Source organism: Hordeum vulgare, chromosome 6H (assembly GCF_904849725.1).
Source record: "Hordeum vulgare subsp. vulgare chromosome 6H, MorexV3_pseudomolecules_assembly, whole genome shotgun sequence".
NCBI lineage: Eukaryota > Viridiplantae > Streptophyta > Magnoliopsida > Poales > Poaceae > Hordeum > Hordeum vulgare.
Window position 1 is genome coordinate 447574478 of NC_058523.1, and position 7976 is coordinate 447582453.

General features: G+C 46.9%; 1 pseudogene; it reads left to right on the forward strand.

Annotated features, from left to right (window-relative positions):
* Positions 1 to 6207: 6207 nt before the first annotated feature.
* On the forward strand, positions 6208 to 6655 carry LOC123404826 (annotated as a pseudogene).
* Positions 6656 to 7976: the final 1321 nt, after the last annotated feature.

Below are 7976 nucleotides of genomic sequence, written 5' to 3' on the forward strand. Positions count from 1 at the left end.
CTGATAAACGGTTTTCAGCAAGGTAATAACCGCAAGCACTAAAAGTACCGGTAACAAGTGATGGTGTAGTGAGGTGAAACGTAGCAGGTGAAAAGTAACAAGTAACAAGTAATAGCAACGGTGCAGCAAAGTGGCCCAATCCCTTTTGTAGCAACGGACAAACCTGAACAAAGTCTAATAGGAGGAAAAATGCTCCCGAGGACACACGGGAATTTTTGTCATGCTAGTTTCATCATGTTCATATGATTCGCGTTCGTTACTTTGATAGTTTGATATGTGGGTGGACCGGCACTTGGGTACTGCCCTTACTTGGACAAGCATCCCACTTATGATTAGCCCCTCTGTCAAGCATCTACAACTACGAAAGAAGAATTAAGACAACGTCTAACCATAACATTAAGCTAGTGGATCCAAATCAGCCCCTTACGAAGCAACGCATAGACTGGGGTTTAAGCTTCTGTCACTCTAGCAACCCATCATCTACTTACTACTCCCCAATGCCTTCCTATAGGCCCAAAGATAGTGATGTGTTATGTAGTCGACGTTCACATAACACCACTAGAGGAAAAGAAAACATACAACATATCAAAATACCGAACGAATACCAAGTTCACATGACTATTATCAGCATGACTTATCCCATGTCCTCGGGAACAGAAGTAACTAATCACAAAGCATAATCATAATCATGATCAGAGGTTTAATGAGTAGCATCAAGGATCTGAACATAAACTCTTCCACCAAGTAATCCAACTAGCATCAACTACAAAGAGTAATCAACACTACTAGCAACCTTACAAGTACCAATCGGAGTCGCGAGACAGATATTGGTTACAAGAGATGAACTAGGGTTTGGAGAGGAGATGGTGCTAATGAAGATGTTGATGGAGATGACTCCCCTCCGACGAGAGGAGTGTTGGTGATGACGATGGCGACGATTTCCCCCTCCGGGAGGGAAGTTTCCCCGGCAGGATCGTCCTGCCGGAGCTCTAGATTGGATCTGCTCAAGTTCCGCCTCGTGGCGGCGGAGAATCCACGAAAAAGCTCCACCCTGATTTTTTCTCGGACGAAACCCTTCATATCGCAAAAGAGGGGGGGGCAGTGGGCCACCAAGGTGCCCACAAGCCCTGTTGTCGCGGCCAGGGGGGTAGGCCGCGGCAACCAGGCTTGTGGGCCCCTGGCTGCTCCCCTCTGACACTTTTCTTTCGCCCAGTATTTTTTATATATACCCAAAAAAATCCACGTTGATTTTTAGGGCATTTGAAGTTGCGCCGAATTGAGGACTCAGACTTGCTCCTTTTCCAGTCCAGAATTCCAGCTGCCGGTATTCTCCCTCTTCAAATAAACCTTGCAAAATAAGAGAGAAAAGGCATAAGTATGGTACCACAAAGTATAATAACAGTCCATAAAGCGATAAATATCAACATGAAAGCATGATGCAAAATGGACGTATCAACGCCCCTCGCTTAGCGAGGTGGGACTAAACATATCGCGCAGCCACTAGAGGGGCTTTAGCCCCGGGTCGTGGCTATAACCGGGACTAAAGACCCCCTTTAGTCCCGGGTCTAGCCCCGACCCAGGGCTAAAGCCCCTCGCCTTCCCGCCTCCTCGTCTGCCGAAAACTACCTTTAGCCCCGGGTCGTGTGAAGAACCGAGACTAAAGGGTGGTCATTAGTCCCGGTTCTTCCCACGACCCGGGGCTAAATCCCGTCCTATATAACCGGGACTTCAATTTTTCCAACCCCCACCATCTCCAGTTTCGTTTTCTTCCTCCTCGCGCACCGCACGCAATGACGAGCTCGATGCCGCCAGGCTGCCCCGACGTCCGCCTCGTTGTCGCCATCACCGATGCCCGTCGTCCTCCTCGCTGGCATCGGATCTCCGCGCGGGCCTCTTCTCCCCCGAGGTGAGCCACCGGCCCTCTTCTCCCTCTCCCTGTGAGGCGTCGCGGCCGACGAGCTCGACCGCGTGCTGTCCATTGCCGCCCCTCCCCGAGCCCATCCCCCACCTAGCCACCACCGGAGATGCCCGATCCATCTCCGGCGTAGGAGCCCCGCCACGCCCCGTCCATCTCCGAGGTTCGTGCCGCCGGTGCCATACGCACACACACGTACACACACACACACTCTCTGAAACACTAGCTCTGAAAAAATTAGGGTTAAGAAATAAAATTAGTTAATTAGATAGTAAAACAGAAAATTAGGATTATTGTTTCAGGTAATTAAAAGTGTTCATAATGTTTTAGTTAATTAAGTGTGTCCATATATTGTTTTTGGTAATCAAGTGTTTCATATTAATTGTTTTAGTTAATTTAGTTGTTTTAGTTGTTTAGTTTTTTTTGCAAAAGTTTCATGAGAATTTTGACATCTGTAAAAGTTTGTTATGGATTTGCAATTAATTACTCCCTCCGTTCCTAAATATAAGTCTTTTTAGACAGGTTCCATTAGTGGACTACATATACGGATGTATATATATAGACATACTTTAGAGTATATGTTCACTCATTTTGCTGTGTATGTAGTTTTCTGATGAAATCTTTAAAATGTCTTATATTTTGGAACGAAAGGAGAGTAGAAATTTAGAAAATTTTATTAAACAGTAGGAATTTAAATAGTAGGACATACGATGCCCGACCAGCATCCTCGTCGTCGACTCGACGGCGGCCACCTGTTTGATATGCGCGAGCGTGTGCAGGACTGGGCTCCGCCGGGCTGGCACTGGGAGGAGTTACCTTCTGAGGCGCGCAGCTTGGTGAGGAACCAGGATCCCGTCGTCGACTCGGAGCTTCTTTGGTGGCAGTCGCGGGGCCCACGGAGGGTGCAGAGGGTGCCGGGCCCCGAGGAGGAGGTACGTCGTCGTGTCAGGGAGGAGGACGAGCACGTCCGTCGCTACATGGAGGCGTTGGATGCCAGGTTCGACAGGACGTGGCAGGTTCTCTGGGATCTCACCGGAGCTATGATCCGGTGATGGTACCTGCTCTTTGGGTGTCCACCGGCCGTGCCTCAGTAGTACGACGGCTCTTTGTTGACTGATCAGTCGTTATTATTCGATGTATTACTGTATTCGAGAGATGTATTATTTATGTATTCCAGATTATATATTTGATAATATTAAGTGGATTATTCGATGATGCATTAATTAAGTGGATTATTCGATGTATATATATATAGTTTTAGTTGTTAGTTAATTTAGTTTTTTATGTTTAATTAATTTGTACATATTATGGATCCACACGGTAGAGACGAATATCAGGAAGACGTGATGCATGGTGTCATCCGCGGGGATGATATTTTAGTTGGCGATGTCGATGTCACCAATCAGTTTTTGAATGAGTCCGGCGAGGGAGATGAGTCTCTCAACACAGAAGGTAGAAGCTCGGGTGAGGTAGACACCCACGCCTCGGGCGAGGGAGGAATCGGCGGTTCCAATCAGGAAGAAGCCGAAGAGGGAGAAGCTGACCGCTCCGTCGAGGTGCATATATATATTAATAAATTAATCCTCTGCTATATGTATACATATATTGACGCTCTTTCTTTTAGCCCTCCGGATCGAGCAAAACTTCAGTACGTACGAAACGAGGCCCAACCAAGAAGCTGGATGACAGTCAGAGGTACAGGATCGAAACAGTCTCACATGCCGAGGAACCAATTGCTCCCGCAGATGTAAAGCAAAAGTTTGTGAAGGCATGCGGAGTTGTTGTTAGGGACCACATCCCTATCACCATTCGAGAATGGATTAAGCCAAGGGATCAGGAAGGAGTCTCATATGTCGGCACAGCAGCCAAAGAAAACCTTTGGAGAAAGCTCAAGCTTAATTTCACCCTGCCGGCGCCAGACGTGGATCCAGATGAGGAGGAGCCAAATGAGGAGGAAATGAATAGGCAAAAAGAGGCCCTAGAGAAAAAGTCAAGGATTGGGCTCTTCAGAAGATGGCCAATCTATTCACGGGCTGGAAAAAAAGATTGCACATTCAATTTATCTTGAAAGAGAAGACTCCATATTTCGAACACGGCTATGAGAAGATAAAGATAACTGGGCTGAATTTGTGACATACAAGAAATCGGAGGATGCCTTGAAAAAGTCTGAAAAAATAAGGCAAATGCAGGCAAGAAGAAGTACCACCACATTATGGGGCTTGGTGGCTACGACGCTAAGATGGCTAAGTGGGAAGCACTTGAGGCATCATATCTCGAAAAAAATCACTCCAGAGCCCTTAAGATGGCTCCCACGAGGAAGAAACTAGTTTTACGGGCATGGGGGCACGTTGGACAAAGAAGGAAAGGCAGTATATAACCAAAGACACAGAGATAACCCCCTACCCATCAAGGAGATTAGACCTACAGTACATGATGTTGAAGAGGGAGTGTTCGTTCCCGATAGAGAGAACGACGAGCTCACACGCGCCCTTGGGAATAAGGAACACAAAGGGCGAGCACGAAGCTTACCAGGATCCCCGCCGTGGATGCTTGCCTTTTCCGAGGAAAGAAAGAGATTTCCCGATAGAAGCCATCAGAGGAGAAAGGAAAAGGAGGCAGCTGAGAAAGCAGCAGCTGCAGACCGGCTGCGTAATGTAGAAGAAGCAGTAAAGCGGCTGCAACAGGATCAAATCGAGAGACAGCAAGGTAGCGACCAATCTCAGCGGCTCATGATAGAAGCTGCATCGAATCGGAAAAGCAGTGTCGCTTCCACGCAGCTCCAGGATGATGGTGATGATGCACCGACGACAAGTCCTCCTCGTCACTACCGAGGATGATGGTGATGATGCACCGATGATATCACCGAGAGCACATATTGTGAGCTAAAGGTGAAAGTTGCTAACTTAAGGTTGACGGTGGCGGTCGGCATGGCCTTACCAATTGGACCACATCCAACTTGGCATTGCTCTCCGGTTCCACAAGGGTATGCTGTCGTCGTGGTGGATGAAGTGATGAAAGCTTATGAGGAGCTGAAGCTCGACCACACTGTAGGTGAAGATAGGGATTTGACTCAACTTGGAGAAGTCAAATCCCAAACCATTGTATGGCTGATACGTACATTTTGCATCATGTTTTCATGTTGATATTTATCTCTTCTTGGGTTGTTATTTCACTTCACAGTACAATTCTTATGCCTTCTCTCTCTTATTTTGCAAGGTTTACATGAAGAGGGAGAATGCCGGCAACTGGAATTCTGGCCTGAAAGTGCACTACAAGAAATATGCTCATACATGACATTCTTTAAGATGTCGTTGATGAATTCGTCATAAATCTATGACGATTTCAACCAAGATTGTCGTAAGCCGTTTGAGGAGATCAAATCTACATATAAATTACGACGATGTGAGTCAAAAATGTCGTAACCGCATAAGATGAGATCGTTATAACTTTTACGACGATTATAAAAATGTCGTAACATGTCTTAACTATGTTGACATGTCACTCGTGGGTCCATTCTATCCCACCTCATACACGTATTGAACTGTTTTTATACCACTTTTCTGCTGGGCTATTTTTCATCTTACTTTTATATTGGGCTGGTATTTTATCCTCCATGCTTGCTAATGGGTTAGTTTGTCGTTTGTCATAATTTTTTATATTATACATAATATATGGTCTACTATTTTTTTAAATGAGTTGCTACATTTTTACAACAAAGATATGGTAGGTTCTTTACAAAAAACCTATTATCTAGCACTTTGAAAAAAAATGGTTTTTTTGTGCAAACAAAATGTAAAATCTCTTTGACAACGTTGTTTTTCATACCAACATACACACATGTGAACAATATTGGGTCATTATAACAAACTATAAGAGGATAAAATATAAAACAAAAAAACAAAAAAAAAAATATATAGACTTAATTTTGATTGGTGGAATCTGCTATGGCATGGATCGATGACGTGTCAAACATCCATCCATCCATCCAAACCACCGGCTCACCAAACCCTAGGCTTCGCTCCTCACGTACGAGCACCACGTCCTTTGCTCTGTCTTCCTCCTTCCCCCGAATCCCAGATCCACCCAACCAGCCGGCGGCGGCCATCTCTCCCCTACCCCCACCGATGACCTACCGGTCTCCGACCTCTACCCCACTGCCGGCACACCCAACCCTCTCCTCTCCCCAGCCGCCGAGTCCAACCTCACATCTCTCACCGGCACCCGAAACCCTAGCTCATGCACATGGCGACGAGGCCCGCCCGCCGCAGCCGCCGACGAGGAGGAGGAGCGAGATGCCCGACCTGCCGTGCGACGGGGACGAGGTGTGCATGGTGTGCTGCGTGGCGGCGCCGCCAGAGGTGGAGCTGCAGCGGTGCACGACTTGCGCGATGCCGTGGAACTCCCTGTGCCTCTTGAAGCCCCCCGCGCTCACCGATGCGGCCGGCTGGGCCTGCCCCGACTGCGGGGACGAGGGTGCGTCCGCCGCGTCCGCCCCGGCGCCTGCCCCCACTGTGGCCCCAGGGGGCACCGACGGCGGGAGCGGCCTCCTCGCCGCCATCCACGAGATCGAGGCCGACGCAACCCTCTCCGAGCAGGACAAGGCGTGGCGCCGCCGGGAGCTCGGCAAGAACTTTAGTTGCGTCTTCTGCATGAAGCTCCCCGAGCGCCACGTCACCGTGAACACTGCTCAATCTCCCCATCCCCTCCCGTGTTCGCCGCCGTCAGTTTTCATCAAATTAATAAATGCCCATGACTAAATCCATCATCGCTCTGCTGCTGGTAGTATAATCACAGGCTTGCGTGTGTGCTTGCTTCTCCTAGATGCGTGCAATTGGAACTCCTATGCGCCATGCGCGCAGGGGAAGTTGTGCTATTCTCTGCTAACTTTGGAGCAGGCTTATGTGTCATGGGGTTTCGAGAGAGTGAGGCTAACACCACATAAGTATGATTTTTACAGCGTAAACTTTTTTAATAGAAATTATGCATTGATGGATGTCCGCTGTCAAAGAGAGGGCACATCAATGCTGATTATTTTATACCTCTATCTAGATGGATGCCCAGCGCTGATTCATGAGCATTGTCCATGGCTTCTCAGCATCTCACCCGTGACTTCGTTAGTTATCTTATCTGAAGTTAATTGGAGTTTTTTCTTCTTCTATTTCCTTGTTGGAGTAACTGAATGCGTTTTCATATTACAATTCTTGTTTGATATGGTCCCTTCTCAGCTTATGACCTACTCTCAAATTTCAGGCCCCTTGCTGTATAGCGGAGCCGTTGCTGCTATTTCATGACCTTCAAAGCGAGCCCTGGTAAAGTTGCTTCCAAATGTCGAGCCCGAAAGTGGTGGATCCTGCTTTCCAAGGGGCTGGCCAAATAGTGTATCCTTCCAAACGACTGTCAGCCGGTTATCTTTGATTGAATTGATTTTTTCGTTAAGCTCACAAATATGGATTGTACTTCTTTATTTATGTATGCGTGCCCCTTGATGTCACTTAGTGGGATAAAAAAGGCAAATTGAAGATTTTAAGCCAGTTGCGTTGCCAAAATCTGATTATGGTAAATTCTATTCTGGATATTTATCTATAGTTTTGCAGGTGATTGCTTTGACTCTTGCATTCTCTAATGCATCATTGATCTTTCTGTTTTTCTATCATACAAAAGTTACTAAGCTATTTCTTTGTATTTTTCTAGACGACTTCTCCTAAGCGTGGTGCATACATGTACGACGTCCACTTCTGGATTGGGAAAGACTCAAGCCAAGTACACACCGTCTAAACTTCAATTTCCGTCACACTCAGAAACCCATTTTCAACTAACTGACGACTTGTCGTTGTGCAGGATGAAGCTGGAACTACAGCAATCAAGACGGTCGAACTCGATTCTGTACTTGGGGGTCGTGCAGTCTAGTATAGGGAACTCGATTCTCTATTTGTTGTTATCGCTACACCATCATTTATTTTCTGATGATATGCATGTTCGTCATCCAGTTCCTCAACCCCAAAGGTGAATTTTGTTTGCTGGTATGAGTTGTGTGCTCTAGCAAATCGTTGTCGTGATTCTA